An 18,674-nucleotide genomic window follows, 5' to 3' on the forward strand; every position below is an offset into this window, starting at 1 on the left:
GCAATAGTTACCCCTTTCTCTCGCTTCAAGCGTGCCCCGTGTTGTATTAGTACTCCTCTGATGACACATTTCAGTGCCTCCCACTGGAGTGGCAAAGGAGTAGGGTCATGCTCATGGACCTCAAGAAAACCGGAAAGCGAGTCCTTAAGGGCCGACACACACACTGTATCCCGTAATAAATTATCATTAAGTTTCCAAGACTGAAAATTCGGAACCGAGTCAGGAAACGTAAGCGTCAGAAACACCGGGGCATGGTCTGACCAGATCATGGGACCCACATTAGTAGTAGGATGCCAGGTAAGCAAATGGTGACTAATCAAAAAAGCATCTATCCGACTGTACATATTATGCAATGGGGAGAAGTAAGTATACTCTCTTACCTGAGGGTGCAGAATCCTCCACACGTCAATCAGTTGCATGGAATGCATCATAGTCTTTAGTGCCCCCAAGTGCGATTTAGGAACAGTAGACCTGCCCGAGGAGGTATCAAGCCTGGAATCAAAAGTCAGATTAAGATCTCCTCCCACAATTAAAACGCCCTCGGTGAACTCTTCCAATTTCTTCAAAAACAAGCGACCCACTCTAGCCTGGTCCTGATTGGGGAGGTACAAGTTAGCCAGGTTAAAAATCTTATTGCGTATGGACAACTTGAGAAAAACATACCGACCTCCTGGGTCAACCAAAACATCAATGAATTTATGAGAGAGTGACTTGTGGAGACATATACTAGCCCCTTTGGACTTGGATGCCGGGTTGGCACTGTGAAACCAAGTCGGAAAATATCGATTTTGTAAATTGTGGCGTATGGCCCACCTGGAAATGAGTCTCCTGTAGGAACAAGATATGTACTCGCTCTTTGTGCATGTTATATAAAATTTGCGAGCGTTTTTCCGGGACATTAAGCCCCCTAGCATTAAAGGTACAGACTTTCAATTGCGCCATCACTACCTCCCACCAGATGAGCACACAAATAGAATGTGCTAAATCAGTGGTGGATAGAACAAGACAGACAAGGAAGGGAGACACGACAACAAAGACAGACGAACGGGTGAAATAATCACCCACTCCTTGAGCTACTCAAGGAGAAACAATCTAATAGACACCGGAGTCAACCAGTGAGTCCCTAAGAGGAGAAGTGTTAGGACAAGGACTCAGGGGCGGACATACCGCATGTGCAGCCGGTGCAGCTGCACAAGGGCCCCGCGTGGGAAGGGGGCCCGTTCAGTGGCGTAACTACCACAGTAGCAGCCGTAGCAGCTGCTACGGGGCCCGCGGCATGGGGGGGCCCGTGTCGCCCTGACAGGCACATTACATTTTATGTACCAGGCCTGGCGGCACGGGCCCCCTCATGCCTAGTAGCATCACAACACTAGGCATGAGGGGAGGGAGGGGGCGGGGGCCCGGTGATAGCCGCCACACTGCACTACCAATCGGGAGGGAGGGGGCGGGTGCCCGGGCCCGGTGATAGCCGCTACACTGCACTGCCAATCTGGCACAGATGAATAGGACAGGACGGCGATGCTGGTGGTAGGAGGAGCGCTCAGGCAGGGGAGAGGACAGGGGGCGGTGCGACGTAAGACTTCGGGCGGCTGGACAGTACAGTCAGGACTGCCGGAGAACTCATAGGATGAGCGGAGGACAGACACAGGACGAGTGGAGGACGTGCAGACTGCAGAGGACAGGTAGATGAAGTTAAAAAGTTCATGTCAGAAGGGAGAAGTTTTTATGTAGAAAAATCTGCCTCATAATTCCTTCCGGAATTTTGAGGCATATTTTGACCTGCCGGTAGAACACTTCCCGCGTTTTTCATTGCGTTTTTTTGTGGCGTTTTTCGGCCATCGGGCCGTGGGCAGGGAAACGCAGCAAAAAACGCATTTTCTGCCTGCCATTGTTGTCAATGGGAAGTCAGAGACAGAAACGCCCGAAGAAAGGGCATTGCGCTTCTTTTTCCCGCATGCGGTTTTTACTGCTCGCAGGAAAAATTTCATGGATTTCAATGGGAGGCACTTTCTGACGTTTTTCGCGAAAAAAACCTCAGTGTGAACTCCCCCTAACACAGGGGCGTAACTACTGCTATAGCAGCCGTAGCGGCTGCTACGGGGCCGCGGCATGAGGGGGCCCGCGTCACCTGCCGGCACGGGCCCCCACCTTGGCCGGAATCTCCGCTAGCTGCCGCTATGGCTGCTACAGCGCGATGCCACGGAACACTACGGCAGAGCAGGGAGTATCTCCCCGCTCTGCCATTAAACATAAGACATGTATCCCCTATCCACAGGATAGGGGATACGTGTGTGATCGCTGGCATTGATAGGGAGAACGGGGGACCGAAAGTCCCCTGAAGTTCTCCATCACAAACCTCGGACTTCCGGGGTCTGTGTCGGCAGCTCCGTAGAAATGAATGGAGCGCCGGTCACACTTGAGCTGCGCAGACACCGGAAGTCAGAGGTGAGTGATGGAGAACTTCGGGGGACTTTCGGTCCCCCGCTCTCCCTATCAATGCCAGCGATCACACATGTATCCCCTATCCTGTGGATAGGGGATACATGTCTTTTGTCTTTTCACACTGTAGGTCGCATTTTTTTGAGTGATTGGGGGTGTATGGCGTTCCCTACAGGGGGGGGGCTGTATAGCGTTCCCTACAGGGGGGGGCTGTAAGGCGTTCCCTACAGGGGGGGCTGTATAGCGTTCCCTACAGGGGGGGCTGTATAGCGTTCCCTACAGGGGGGTCTGTATGGCGTTCCCTAAAGGGGGGTCTGTATGGCGTTCCCTACAGGGGGGGGCTGTATGACTTTCCCTACAGACCCCCCCTGTAGGGAACGCCATACAGAACCCCTGTAGATAACGCCATACAGACCCCACTGTAGATAACGCCATAAAGTCCCCCCTGTAGATAACACCATACAGCCCCCTGTAGATAACGCCATACAGCCCCCCTGTAGATAACGCCATACAGCCCCCTCTGTAGATAGCGCCATACAGTCCCCCCTGTAGATAGCGCCATACAGTCCCCCCTGTAGATAGCGCCATACAGTCCCCCCTGTAGATAGCGCCATACAGTCCCCCCTGTAGATAGCGCCATACAGTCCCCCCTGTAGATAGCGCCATACAGACCCCCCTGTAGATAGCGCCATACAGACCCCCCTGTAGATAGCGCCATACAGTCCCCCCTGTAGATAGCGCCATACAGTCCCCCCTGTAGATAGCGCCATACAGTCCCCCCTGTAGATAGCGCCATACAGTCCCCCCTGTAGATAGCGCCATACAGACCCCCCTGTAGATAGCGCCATACAGACCCCTCTGTAGATAGCGCCATACAGTCCCCCCTGTAGATAACGCCATACAGCCCCCTCTGTTGATAGCGCCATACAGTCCCCCCTGTAGATAACGCCATACAGCCCCCTCTGTAGATATCTTGAGATTCAGTCCTGCTTGATAGGTAACAGTGCAGTAAGCTAAGCATGATAAGATCATCTAAATTATTGCATCTCAGTTGCATGAGTGCTTTGTGTTATATTCAATGATTCAATTTAACCTAAGTCTCTAAATGTGGGCAAAGAAAATAAAAAAACTATACTCACCTCCTCCCTCGCCTCCGTTCACCCGCCGCAGCCCCCATCCTCCTGTCTCGGTCTGTGTTACAAGTGTACAAGGCTGCACTGGTGACGCGCTGCCGATGGCACGTGACCGCTGCTGCCAATAACTCCTCATTGGTGTGCTGCTGAGGACAGTAGTTCCACAGCAAATCGCTGTTGAGGGCATTGATTGGCTGCAGCGGTCATGTGCCATCGACCGCGCGTCACCACAGCAGCTTTGTAAACACAGAAAGGGATAGGGGCTGCGGAGGGGGAACGGAGGCGCCGGAGGAGGTGAGTATAGGTTTTTCATTTTCTTTGCCCACATTTAGGGACTTAGTTTAGATAAGAATTTAACCCGGAAAAAAATGTGTTACTTGTGTTCTAAACTGGTAATAAAATGTACAATATAAATCTTCCTTCATAATTTTTATTAGTAAGGTTTATTTTTATATGCATATATATGTTTAGGTAACTTTGTCGGTATTGGGGGGGGGGCGGGGGGGCCCTGGCACATTATCTGCACAGGGGCCTTTTGCAGTCTGTGTCCGCCACTGCAAGGACTAGCCAGTGCCCCGCACCCCCCAACCCGGCAAATTACAATAAAGCAAATAACGATATAACATAAGAGAAAGGAAAAAAGTAAGGAAAACCAAGGCACTTAGCATGATACCCTATAGTATTGAGACAAAGGTATGCAGCATTAGTATAGACCTAAAGATACCTCAGTAGAGAACACTCCTGGATACATTCAATGTCAGAATAAGTGCACATACATGTTAGCAATACATGGAATTTATAGAAATATTAAGCATTCACATTTGTAGCGCATTAACAGCAATCAACCTACACAAATTAGCTATCAGATCTCCAGCAGCAATCACTTATAACAAGAGGCAGACCCAGACAGCAATGGCTATAAGAAACACAGAATGCAATTGCTTCAGCTGAGGAACACAAGAGCCGTGGCATTGAACTCTGACAACATGCTGCAAGGAGACATAAGGACATCATATCGGCTCAGCGGGGCGACCCTCATGACGCCGCATAGGAGAAGCAGGAGAACGACCTCGCCTGCGTGACCGTGGACGCGGCGGTGGGACGGGAACATAAGGCCAGTCAGGTAGGGAGACTCGAGGCAAACGGAGAGCAGCGCACAAGTCCGGAACATCCCCTGGGTCCCGAACACTCAGCAATGTCCCATCCCTGCGAACCTGCAGCTGGAAGGGGTGACCCCAGGAATAAGAGATCTCATGTTCCCTCAACACATCCAGCAAAGGACGTAGCACTCTGCGCTTATCCAGAGTCATCCTGGACAAATCAGATAGCAACTGGATCTTGACCCCCTGTAATAAAACCTCGCCTTTATCTCGGGCCTTCCTCATTATCTGCTCTTTGAGAGAAAAGAAATGGACACGGCATAGCACATCTCTAGGCCTATCAGGATCCGGGTTCCGAGGGCCCAGAGTCCTGTGGGCTCTATCCAGCTCCAGAGGGTCATCAACAGGGCGCCCCAGTAAGGTGTTAAATAGAGACTGTAAAGCAGGGATGAGTTGACACGGAGAGATATCCTCAGGAATGCCCCGAAGCCGAATATTATTGCGGCGATTCCGATTCTCATGATCCTCGGCAAGGTTAAATAATGCATGAATCTGATGAGAGTGTTGATCCAATCGGTCGGCATGAGAAACTTGCTGTTGTGAAATAACGGAAACATCACTTTCCATACGCTGCACTTGATCGGACAATTGGGATAGATTGGTGGTAAGAGATTGTATCTCCGACTTATACGTCGTCTCAAGACGGTTGACATAACGCTCCATGTCCTGCTTAGTGGGTAATGCTGATAACTGTCGTCTCAGGCCCAGTAAATCATCCCCTAGGACAGTAGGAACTCCCAGTGGAGATGAGGGATGAATAGCCATATCTGTAGGAGAGGTAGAAGGCAGCAATGCAGGCCCCAGCACATGAGGGGAGGGTGATGGAGAGACCCGGCCGCCATGACAGGCACCACGTGGCGAGCAGTCCCGCGTAGGCAGCGCCATCACAGCCCCAGAAGAGCTCGGTGTTACCCCATCCAGTTGGGAGGGAATCTGCCCAGCCGAACCGGATAGCGAGGAGAAGGTACTAACGGTACCTGATGCAGCAGCGCCCGCCGCAGATGATATCCCCTCTGGAAGCAAGGTCCCGGTGCCATCTCGTCTCTCCTCCATCGTCGCCATCTTAGTAGAAGTTCCAGCAGCAACGTCGGTCAGAAATCGCTGGATGGAGCCGGCTGCAGACATCTGCCGAGTGCAATAAGGAGTCCCCGTGGAGGCCTTGGATTTCCTGACCATTAGGCAAGTAAATGGATGCTTTTAATGAGCTTATGATCGGGTTGAAGGAGTGCAGGAACGGAGCTCTCAAGCAGCACGTCTGGTCAGCGCCATGTCCAAGCCACGCCCCTACGTGCGACTTTTTGATCACTTTTTATTCCAATATTTGTATGTCAAAGTGACCAAAAAACAGAAACTCTGGTAAAGTTTTTTACGTGTTTTTTTACGCTTTTCACCGCGTGCAATAAATAATATAATATTTTGATACCTCAGGTCGTTACAGTCGCGGCGATACCAAATACGTATGGTTTATTATTATTTTTCAATAATAAAGGACTTGATAAGAGAAAAGGGGCAATTATGTTTTATTTTATTACTTGAAACTTTTATTGTTTTCAAACTTTTTTTTTTTTCACTTTTTTTTTTTACACTTTTTTATACTTTTTTTTTAACACCTTTTCTCAAGTCCCACTAGGGGACTTGAAAGTTCAACTGTCAGATTTATTTTTTTCTAATACATTGCACTACCTACGTACAGTAGTGCAATGTATTAGATCTGTCAGTTATTCACTGACAGCAAGCCGATTAGGCTTTGCCTCCCGGCGGGGCCTGATCGGCTTCCGTAACGGCAGAGCAGGAGGCTATTGTGTCTCCTGTTGCCATAGCAGCAATCTCCAGTCCTGATTGCCTGTCAGGGCTGGCGATCTGCTAGCAACCGCTAAGATGCAGCAATCGCTTTCGATTGCTGCATCGAAGGGGTTAATTGCATGGATCGGAGCTAGCTCCGGTTCCTGCCATTACAGGTGGATGTCAGCTATAACATACAGCTGACTTCCACCACTGATGACACCGGATCAGCTCCTGAGCCGGCGCCATCTTGCCGGCGGTATATATTTATATATATATATATATATATATATATATATACTGTCACCCTGGATCGCTGTGAGTGGATAAGAGGGCTATAAGGCTATATACACACGACGTGAAAAAAAGGGCAGTTAACAACGGATCAACTATCCGTTTTTCATGGCTGTTTTGCATCAATGTGTCTCAAAATTTGAATCCATTTCCCGACCATCTAACCGTTTTTCACTGACATTTGCTATCCATTTTAATGGATGTTAAAAAAAATGGATGAATTTTATTCGTCAGGGTTTTTTTTGTCGCATCCACCTCAAAACACCACAGTGCCCAAATAGATAGTGACACAATACCACTGTAGATAGTGCCACATTGCCTACAGTAGATAGTGCTATTGCCCATATAGATAGTGCCCACTGTAAATAGTACCACAGTGCCCACATAGTGCCACAGTTCCCACTGGAGATAGTGCCCACATAGTGCCACACACAGTGCCCTTGTAGATAACGCCACAGTGTCCCCTGTAGGTAGTGCCCATATAATGCCACAGTGCCCATGTAAATAGTGCCATGCCCCCTGCATATAGCATCCCCTGTAGACGGCACCACACCCCCTGCAGATAGCGCCACTTCCTGTAGATAGCACCATCACCCCTTCAGATAGCGCCACCACCTGTAGATAGCACCTCCCGCTGCAAATTGCACCATCCCCCTGTAGATAGCGCCGCCTCCCCCCCTTTAGATAGAAACATCCCCTCCTGTAGATAGCGCCACCTCCTGCACATAGCACCACATCCCCTGTAGAAAGTGCCACTCCCCCTGTATGTATCAGCAGCACCCCCCCTAATTGGCACCCCCTTCCTGTAAATAGCTGTAGTTCCCCGTAGGAGCGGAATCCCCGGCCAGATGGATTCCGCTCCTATGGGGAACTACAGCTATTTACAGGAAGGGGTTGCCAATTAGGTGGGGGGTGCTGATACATAGAGGGGGAGTCCATTTGGCCGGGGATTCCGCTCCTAGAGGCAGCTCCTGATGTCTCTGCCCATATATAAACAATGACATTAGGAGCGAACTCTAAAAGCGGAATGCCCTGCCTCAGCGTCGGCAGTGTTGTGGCCAGGGATTCCGCTCCAGGAGTAGCCCCTGACGTCACTGTCAATATATGGATAGTGACGCCAGGGCTTCTCCAGTAGTGGAATCCCCGGTCAGAGTGTCGGTCAGGGATTCCGCTCCTACAGAGAGCCTCTGACGCCACTGTCCATATATGGATAGTGACACCAGGAGCTTCTCCATTAGCGGAATCCTCAGTCAGAGTGTCGGTCAGGGATACCGCTCCTAGATAGAGCCCCTGACAGTGGACAGTGACATCAGGGGCTTTCTCTAGAAGTGGAATGCCCGGCACAGAGAGATCTGACACTGGGGATTCCGCTCCCAGTGGGAGCTTAGGTAGCGCTATCTACAGGGGGGTTGCTATCTACAGTGGGGGGCACTATTTACAGCGGTGATAGAGAGACGTCGGGGGCTCCCTCTAGGAGGGAAATCCCCGGCCAGAGAGTTGGCCAGGGATTCCGCTCCTAGAGGGAGCTTAGGTAGCGCTATCTGCAGGGAGTTTTGCGCTATCTACAGGGGGTTGTGTGTGGCGCTATCTACATTGGGGGGTGTAGTCCGGGACACTTAAAGCCCCGGCAGACATGAGAGTGCAGCACTGCACTCAGGGGCGTAGCTAAAGGCTCATGGGCCCCGATGCAAAAATTCTTACTGGGCCCCCCCCCCCGCAAACTTCTCATGGCCGACGGTCCGCATCTTTCAGCTGCATTGCTGGGTCTCCTAAGTGAAACAACAATGCAGCACTAGCAGCCGGGGGCGTCACTAAGGCTGGGTTCACACACCCTATTTACAGACGTAATTCGGGCGTTTTACCATTGAATTACGTCCGAAAATGGGGCTCAAAAGCGTTGGCAAACATCTGCCCATTCATTTGAATGGATCTTACGATGTTCTGTGCCGACGGTCATTTTTTTTTACGCGCCGCTGTCACTTCTTCAGACGTAAATGGAGCCATTTTCCATGGACTCCATAGAAAAACAGCTCCAATTACGTCCGTAATGGACGCAGCGAAAGACGCCTGCACATGCCATTACGGCTGAAATTACGGTGCTGTTTTCTCCTGAAAACAGCACCGTAATTTCAGCCGTAACAGACGCTGCCGTGTGAACATACCCTCAGGGCTTAAAATGTCAGGGAAATAGCCCCAATACATATGTGTCCGCCCCAAAAAATGTGTGTATATGAGACAGCATAGCATATCTATAGCACTACGACCCTATAAACTATGGATAGGATTAGATACAGTGGCTCAGCAGACAGTATCACACATGATAGGAGTAGATACAGTGGCTCAGAAGGCAGTATCACACATGATAGGGTTAGATACAGTGGCCCAGCAGACAGTATCACACATGATAGGATTAGATACAGTGGCTCAGCAGACAGTACCACACATGATAGGATTAGATACAGTGGCTCAGCAGACAGTACCACACATGATAGGATTAGATACAGTGGCTCAGCAGACAGTATCACACATGATAGGATTAGATACAGTGGCTCAGCAGACAGTACCACACATGATAGGATTAGATACAGTGGCTCAGCAGACAGTATCACACATGATTGGATTAGATACAGTGGCTCAGCAGACAGTATCACACATGATAGGATTAGATATAGGGCCCAGCAGACAGTATCACACAAGATACGATTAGATACAGGGAACAGCAGACAGTATCACACATGATTGGATTAGATACAGTAGCTCAGCAGACAGTATCACACATGATAGGATTAGATATAGGGCCCAGCAGACAGTATCACACATGATAGGATTAGATACAGCGGCTCAGCAGACAGTATCAAACATGATAGGATTAGATACAGGGCCCAGCTCGCTGACATTGCGTCTCCAGCTCTGGACCCAGGAAAGGTAAGAATAATAATTTTGCTTCTTTATGTGTTACTGATTATTTTTGTGTTTGTGTTTTTTTTACAGGTTCGGTTGTTGGACTTCGGATACGAGGACTTCAATGACGGCGTTTTTTTTATTCTCAATAAAATGGTTAATGAGGGTTGTTTTTTTATTTAAATAAAATATTTTTTCTATGTGCTTGTATCTTTTTAAACTTTATTATCACCGCCTTAGTAATGGCCGCTGGCTGATTGACAACCTCCATTACTAAGGCGGGGCTTAATGTCAGCCAGTGCAGAGCCCAACACTAACCCCCATTATTACCCCGGTACCCACCGCCACCAGGAGTACTGGGAAGAGCCGGGTACGAACCAGTACCCGACCATCTGTAGTGATAGGCAGACACCGGGGTGGCCGCAGGCTGGTAGTATTAGGCTGGGGAAGGCCAAAAACAGTGGCCCTTCCCACCCTTGTAATGCTGCCTGCTGCTGCTGTGTTGTACCTGGCTGGTTATGAAAATTGGGGGGGACCCCACATCGTTCTTTCCAATTATTTTTTTTTTTATTTTTTTTTTAAATGACGTGGGGTCCCCCCCATTTTTCATAACCAGCCAGATACAGTAAAGCAGCAGCAGCAGCCTAGAATCACCAGGGTAGGAAGGGCCACTGCTTTTGGCCTTTCCCCTCCTGATAATACCAGCCTGCGGCCACCCCAGTGCCCGGCCATCACTACAGATGGTCAGGTACTGGATCGTACCCGGCTCTTCCCAGCACCCCTGGTGGTGGTGGGTACCGGGGTAATAAAGGGGGTTAGTGTTAGCCTCTGCACCGGCTAACACTAAGCCCCGCCTTAGCAATGGATGCTGTCAATCAGCCGGCGGCCATTACTAAGGCGGTAGTAATATAGTTTAAAAAAAAACACAAAGACATAGAAAAAATATTTTATTGAAATAAAAAAAAAACCCACACAGCCCTCATTAACCATTTTATTGATAATAAAAAAAGCCGTCATCGAAGTAGTCCTGGAATCCGCCGTAGTCCAACGACCGAACCTGTAAGAAAACACACAAAAAATTATTAGTAACACATGTGTTAGGCTTAGATACAGGGACCATGTGTGATACTGTCTGTGGGACCCTGTATCTAAGCCTACCACAACGTAGGCTTAGATACAGGGTCCAGCAGACAGTAATCTTATACAGTATAAGATTACTGTGTGCTGGGGCCCTGTATCTAAACCTACAGTGTGGTAGGCTTAATTACAGGGCCCATCAGAGAGGATCACACATGGGCCATGTATCGAAGCCTACCATGTGATTGGCTTAGATACAGGGCCCAGCAGACAGGATCACGCATGGGCCATGTATCTAAGCCTACCATGTGATTGGCTTAGATACAGGGCCCAGCAGACAGGATCACGCAGGGGCCATGTATCTAAGCCTACCATGTGATCATGTGAATCTGTGATCCTGTCTCATGGGCCCCCTAAGCCTGCTACATCGTAGGCTTAGGGGTTGTGCAGTCCCTAAACATTGATGGCCTATCCACAGGATAGGCCATCAATAGCTAATGTGTCTCTCGGGACCCGCAAATCAGCTGTTTTGAAGGGGCCGCAGCACTCGTACGAGAGCTGCTTCCCCTTCATTTCACTACTCGCCCACACTGTGAATCGCCGACACCGATTTACAGTGTGACCGGAATGAAGTGACAGGAATGAAGGGGAGCAGCTCTCGTACGAGTGCTGCGGCCCCTTCAAAACAGCTGATTGGCGGGTCTCGAGAGTCGGACCCCGCCAGTCAAGGCTAACCTTACCTTCCTCTTTGGCCGCGGCGGGAGTTCTGTCGTCTCGATGCTGTGCGCGGCGCATAGCGCTGTGACGTCATGCGCTGCGCACAGCGCTTGACGTCAGGACCTCCGCTGCGATCTGGAACCAGGAAGGTAAGTAAAGTATGTCACTTTAGTAACGGGCCCGCGGCCCGAGTTACTATAGTAACTTTTTATTGATGTGGTGCGGGGGGCCGTGGGCCCCCTGGCTTCGGGGCCCGGTCGCAATTGCGACCGCTGTGACCCCTATAGCTACGCCAGTGACTGCACTCATTAAACCCCGTTCAAGGCTGTCAACGTTTATACACGTGACAATTGCACGGGGCAACGGCAGTTGGAACGTATATAGCTGTATGGCAGTCGTGAAGGGGTTAAACACCGCAATACTGATTACGGTTTAGGCAGGGGGGAAGTCCGCAATTGTTATTGGGTTGTTTACTTCAGCCCTTACCGTCAGCACAGCAATGAGACTTAACAAGCAATGCAGGGTTGAATTATAGGCGCAGCATTTTCTGTTCCCTCTGCAGCCTCAACATCCAGCCTGTAGTGCTCGGTAAAGGTAGATGATGAAGACCACGTAGCTGCTTTACATATCTGATCCAGCGGGATATGGCCAAGTACTGCCCAGGGTGCAGCTGCTGAAAAAGTTAAAGAGGCTCTGTCACCAGATTTTCAAACCCCTATCTCCTATTGCAGCAGATCGGCGCTGCAATGTAGATAACAGTAACGTTTTCTTTTTTCAAAAACGAGCATTTTTGGCCAAGTTATGAGCATTTTTATATTTATGCAAATGAGCCTTTCTTAAGTACAACTGGGCGTGTTTAAAGTTATGTCCAAGTGGGCGTGTATTGTGTGTGTACATCTGGGCGTGTTTACTTGTTTTACTAGCTGGGCGTTGTGAATGGAAGTGTATGATGCTGACGAATCAGCATCATCCACTTCTCATCATTCCCAACCAGCTTCTGGCAGTGCACAGACACACAGCGTGTCTTCGCGAGATCACGCTGTGACGTCACTCACTTCCTCCCACAGGAACTTCATCGCGTCGGATGAGCGAGGACACGCTGTGTGTCTGAACTGCCAGAAGCTGGGTGGTAACGAAGAGAAGTGGATGATGCTGATTCGTCAGCATCATACACTTCCATTCACAACGACCAGCTAGTAAAACAAGTAAAAATGCCCAGATGTAGCCACACAATACACGCCCAGTTGGACATAACTTTAAACACGCCCAGTTGTACTTAAGAAAGGCTCATTTGCATAAATATAAAAATGGTCATAACGTGGCCAAAAATGCTCGTTTTTGAAAAAAAAAAAAACGTTACTGTTATCTACATTGCAGCGCCGATCTGCTGCAATAGGAGATAGGGGTTTGAAAATCTGGTGACAGAGCCTCTTTAAATAAGCTGTATCATGAAGAAGTGAATCCAAAGCACGAGATTTGTAACATAATGAAGTATTAAAACAACAATGGTGTAAGACATACGTTTTCAGTAACACCATTTTGTGTTGTGGAATGCATTTTTTAAAATGTGTGTTTATTTTGAATTAATAAAGATATATATTTTATTTGAATATTTTGGCTTTTTTTGCAATTTTGTTTGCTCTTTATTGATTTGGGAATTATTCTGTCAAGTTCAGCCCTCGAAGTGGTTTGGAGACATAATATTCCAACATTCTGCTGATGTATTTTCTGTGAAGCAGACGCCATCTCCATAGGGTCTTTTAAATATGGGTTTGTGAAAAGCTTTTTGTACTTTTTATCTATACACTTCTTTGTGTATCATCATATTATTGCACTTTACCTACTTGGGTTTTGTACTCTTTTATGATACGAAGTGGTATGAAACATTGTATTATACATATAGGTGATCTGTGGTTGCCGGACTTATTTTTTAATATGACTTTATTTTGGATTAATAAAGATATATATTTTACTTTAAAAATGTTGGTTCTTTTGTGCACTCGTGTTTGCTCTTTATCGGTTTAGAAACATAATCTTGTAACCTAGGTTTCCCCCCTGATGTTGAAGAAACAGAGCCTCTGATTTTATTAAGATCGAAACCTTCTGTAGGTAAATTAATAAAGCTCTCTGCACATCCAGTAAATTAAGATTTCCATGATCATATTGTAAGAGAGAAGGGAAAACTAGCAGAACAATCTCTTGGTTGATGTTGTTTGTAGAAGCGATCTTTGGGAGGAAATTTAGCATTGTTCTGAGGAATACAGTTTTCCATAAACCACAGGTAGGGTTCCTTGCAGGATAAGATTTGGATGATCATCGCCACAAAAAAAAAATGAAAAAATGTTCAGGTCACACTTATAATCTGGTGACAGAGCCTCTTTAAGTTCCCTATCTCCTACATAATCTGATCGGCGCTGTAATGTAGATAACAGCAGTGGTTTTTATTTTGAAAAACGATCATTTTTGAGCAAGTTATGAGCAATTTTAGATTTATTCTAATTCGTTTCTTAATAGACAACTGGGCTTGTTTTTTCTTTTTACCAACTGGGTGTTGTACAGAGGAGTGTATGACGCTGACCAATCAGCATCATGCACTTCTCCTTGTTCCAGCCTAGCTTCTTTCACAGCAAAGTGTATGATGCTGATTGGTCACTGATTGGTCAGCGTCATACACTTCTCTTCACAACGACCAGTTGGTAAAAAAAAAAGTAAAAACACGCCCAGTTGTCTATTAAGAAACTAATTAGCATAAATCTAAAATTGCTTATAACTTGCTAAAAAATTATTGTTTTTCAAAATAAAAACCACTGTTGTTATCTACATTTCAGCGCCGATCAGATTCTGTAGGAGATAGGGCACTTATAATCTGCACCGCAGGTAAATTTATTAAAATTATTTCCCCCAGCGTGGGCATGAGATTTCCTTAATCTAATCCACTTTGCTGCTACTGTAAATGCTGCTGAATTTACACACAAAATTCAGTTGCGGAAATTCCGGTCAAACCCTCCATAAATAGCCCTATGGTCTACAGTATGAACTATCATTGCCTGATTTATTCTTAACACTGGACATTCTGCCTATGTCATGTTCCGTTATATACTGGTCTGAGACAATTTGTACTGTTCTTCCTAAAGTGTGGTTACCGGATGCTTAGCATCTGTTATATTTTCTATACCTTGTTTTTTTCTTGACTAAATAGAATAAAAATAGAATTTGGGCCGGGTTCCCACAGGTCGGATACACAGTTTAAAACTACACAGCACATCAAATTGTGGTGCAGGTTTTCGAGGGGAATCTCCACTGCGGAAAGCGGTGGTAAATTTTTTTTCACAATATAGCTTCTCTGTATCCTGTGTACATAGAAGTTGTATCGTTCAGCTGAATGGATGGCTCGGCTGAGCGCGGGTCCTGCCTGTCTCTGAATTATCACTAAGGGTATGTTCACACACCTCAGCAAAATACGTCTGCTCAGACAACAAATAAAAGTAATACATATATCTGAATAAAAAAAGTTTTATTTTTAATGGATTAGTGGGTAGGCACTTGGGAAACAAGGGCTTTATCTTGCCTTCGGGCAAGCTCGTGTTAGTGATGATTTAAATGGTCGCCCACAAGATGCATGGGTCTATTTTTTTAGTTTTTGCAACTGAATGTCTCTGACACACAGTAGTCAGCTAATATTTTTTTTATAAATTCTTTTATTTTGTTTTTAAAGCATAAAGAAAAACAGACAATACACTCAGTACACACCAGGTCGGTATTGACATCGGCCTCAGGCCAGTAACTTGCATAACAAAAGTGCATAACATTACAATGAAAGGCAGTATACCGCTCAGAATATTATCAAAAGGCAGGTATGCACCCTGAACCCGCAGCGATGCATAGTACTCCGTAGTTGAGCAGAGATAACAGTATGAGAAAGAAAGAAAGAAAGAACGAACAGAGACAGAGGGGGAGAGAGAGAGGGAGAGGAACGCATCTGACATAATTGGGCCTATAGAAGAGGTCATGAGGCCATGATGGCTTTGTATTCCACAGAGGTTTGAAACTGGATCCATTCACGCCAGGTTCTGAGGAAGGCTGCATGGGACCCTTTCATTGAAGCCGTGAGGTCCTCCATTCTCATAATCTCCTGGATCTTGCCACACCACATGCCCACGGATGGGGGACAGGTTTGTCTCCACAACGCGGGAATACATGCTCTAGCCGCATTCACCAAGTGGCGAACAACTGAGCGCCTATACATGGACAATGGCATCCCACACAGATGGAGCAAGAAAAGGTCTGGCGACCTCGGGAGGAGGAAATCCGTGAATTTCGAGGAAATGCGCCACACCTTGGACCAGAAATCAGCCAGGAGGGGGCAGTCCCAAAAAATATGCAGGATTGTACCCACTTGGTCTCCACATCTCCAGCACAGAGGTGAAACCGCCGGAATCATTGCATGCAATCTGGAAGGCACCCTATACCAACGAGACAGAATCTTGAACCCTGCCTCCTGATATCTACTGGCCATTGAGGACTTATGAGTCATGGTAAATAAACGCTCTCGTTGTTCGGGGGTGAATGACAGACCCAAATCCCTTTCCCAGCTGAGCAGATAAGATGGGGAGGGCAGATTAGAGGATGAGATCAGAAGAGCGTAGAGTTTAGACAATGAATGGCGCACCGTGCCTGTGCATAAAAGTTCAAATGGGGAGCCCTCCCGTGAGTACGCCGCCGGATTAGCTATGGACGCCAGGTAATGTCGTAGCTGGGTGGCCTGCCATGCAGAAAAGGGGACAGGGTCTGACATAGACTGTAACTGTGCCCTCGACATCCATCTCTCCTCCTGCAGAAAGTGTACCGCACGTCCCTTACCTGTCCTCAACCAAAGCAGGAAAGGGGCGGGGGACGGGAAGATCTCCATTCTAGGAAAGAGCCGTGCCGCCACTGCCAGGGTGGGCCCGATCGTCGGGTGTGACCGCGCAGCCAAGGGAGTATGTCTACCCAACCACGATAAGGCCTGCAGTGGGACTGCCAGAAAAGCCTGTTCCATGGACACCCACTCCTTAATCTCGCTGGTTCTAAACCAGTCTAGAACTCGTGTCAAGTGGGAGGCATGGTGGTACGAAACAAAGTCCGGGAGACCAACACCACCCTCGCACTTCGCACGAAAAAGCATGGAACGGGCAATACGCGCAGGTTTCCCCGCCCAGATAAATTTGTGTAGGAGACAGCAGAGATTGAAAGAACGGGCGTGGGACATGTATCGGGAGGGCCTGAAAGAGATACAGAATCCGCGGCAGGATATTCATTTTAAATATGGCGCACCTTCCAAACCAGGTGAAGGTACCGGACATCCAAGAATCCAAGTCGCTCTTTACACGCTGAAGAAGCGAAGGGAAGTTCACTGCGTAAAGGCGAGAGAGATCACCGGGAAGCCGCACCCCCAAGTATTTAAGCGAGTCCCTCGCCCATTTAAAAGGAAAGGACTCGGATAGGTCATCGACCAGGGTCTGTGGCAATGAGATGTTGAGTGCCTCAGACTTCTGGTAGTTGATCTTGAAGTTGGATAACTTCGAGTATGTACTCAACTCCGCCATCAGGTTGGGCAAAGAAATCCTGGGAGCCGTGAGAAAAAAAGAGCAAATCATCCGCATAGGCAGCGACCTTATGGACCCTACCGCCCAGGGTTATGCCGGCAATGTCTGGGTTGGAGCGAATGTGGCATAGGAAGGGCGCCAGACATAAAATGAAGATTAATGGGGACAAGGGGCAGCCTTGCCTTGTGCCATTGGTGATTGCAAATGAGGGCGAGTAGTACCCATTGACCTTAACCTGCCCCGATGGAGAGGAGTAGAGACCCGAAAGCCAATTCATCATGTGAGCCCCCAAGCCCACGTGCTGCAAGGTTGCCAGCATGAAGTCCCAGTTGACTCTGTCGAAGGCCTTCTCTGCGTCCGTCGACAGAAAGCAAGTGGGAGAGGTCACAATAGCTGCTTGGTACATTAAGTTAATCGCTCGTGTGGTATTGTCACGAGCCTCACGCGAGGGCATAAAGCCCACCTAGTCGTTGTGTATCACGTTGTGTAGAAGTGGAGTCATCCTCTGTGCCAGGATCTTGGCAAATAGCTTTAAATCCACGTTAAGTAGAGAAATGGGACGTTAATTCTGGCACAAGGATGAGTCCTTCCCCTCCTTGGGTATGACCGTGATATGGGCCCTTAAGGTGTCTCGGGGGATGGGGTTCCCCTCAGTAATAGAGTTGAATGCTTGGAGGAAGGGGGGCGTGAGCAAGTCTGGATAGGCCTTGTATTATTGCAGGGGCAGACCATCCGGGCCTGGTGCCTTACCTGTGGGTGAGTCCTTCAGTGCCCATGACAGTTCTTCCGGGGAAATGGGTGCCTCCAAGGTCGCTATAGCCTCAGGAGGGATACATTTCATCCCTGATGACCGAAGATACTGCTCGATCTTCTCCTGGTGACCCCCGCCTTCCGAAGAAGAATGGGGTGCCCGTGGAAGATTATGGAGAGTGTGGTAATAGGCACGGAAGGCTTCAGAGATGTCCTGTGGAAGTTGGAGGCGGTTGTTGTGTGAACCCAGGACATAGGGGACATAGGTACGTGAGCGGGTCTTCCTAAGTGCTCAGGCTAAGGTCCTTCCAGGTTTATTACTAAATTCATAGAAGTGTCGTCTGCATTTGACTAGGGAGGCCCTCGCCTTTGCAAGGCAGAGTGAATGCACCTGTTCTCTCAATTGTCCCAGCTCCACCCCCACTACCCTATCCTGAGATGCCTTATGCGACTGTTCCAGGCGATGTATCCGAGTCAGCAAGTCCCGGAGGTGTGCCGACCGTTCTTTTTTAAGTTTGGTGCCCATGCGGATAAAGGCGCTCCGCACCACGCATTTGTGTACCTCCCAGATACAGCAGGGGTCTACCCCTGGTGTGGCATTTATTGCAAAGTACTCCACCAGATCTCTGTGTATTTCCGAGACCACCGTCGGATCCTTTAGGAGCGATTCATTCAATCGCCACTGCCAAGAACGAGGGTGGGCTGACGGGCGGGAGAGAGTGAGAGTGAATAGGGCATGATCAGACAGTGTAATGTCTTCGATAGTGGCCGATGTAAGGCTAGGGAGATGTGAATGACGTAGAAAAAAATAATCGAGTCTGGAGTAGGAGTTGTGG

The sequence above is a fragment of the Rhinoderma darwinii genome, chromosome 2, assembly GCF_050947455.1.
Source record: "Rhinoderma darwinii isolate aRhiDar2 chromosome 2, aRhiDar2.hap1, whole genome shotgun sequence".
Taxonomy (NCBI): Eukaryota; Metazoa; Chordata; class Amphibia; order Anura; family Rhinodermatidae; genus Rhinoderma; species Rhinoderma darwinii.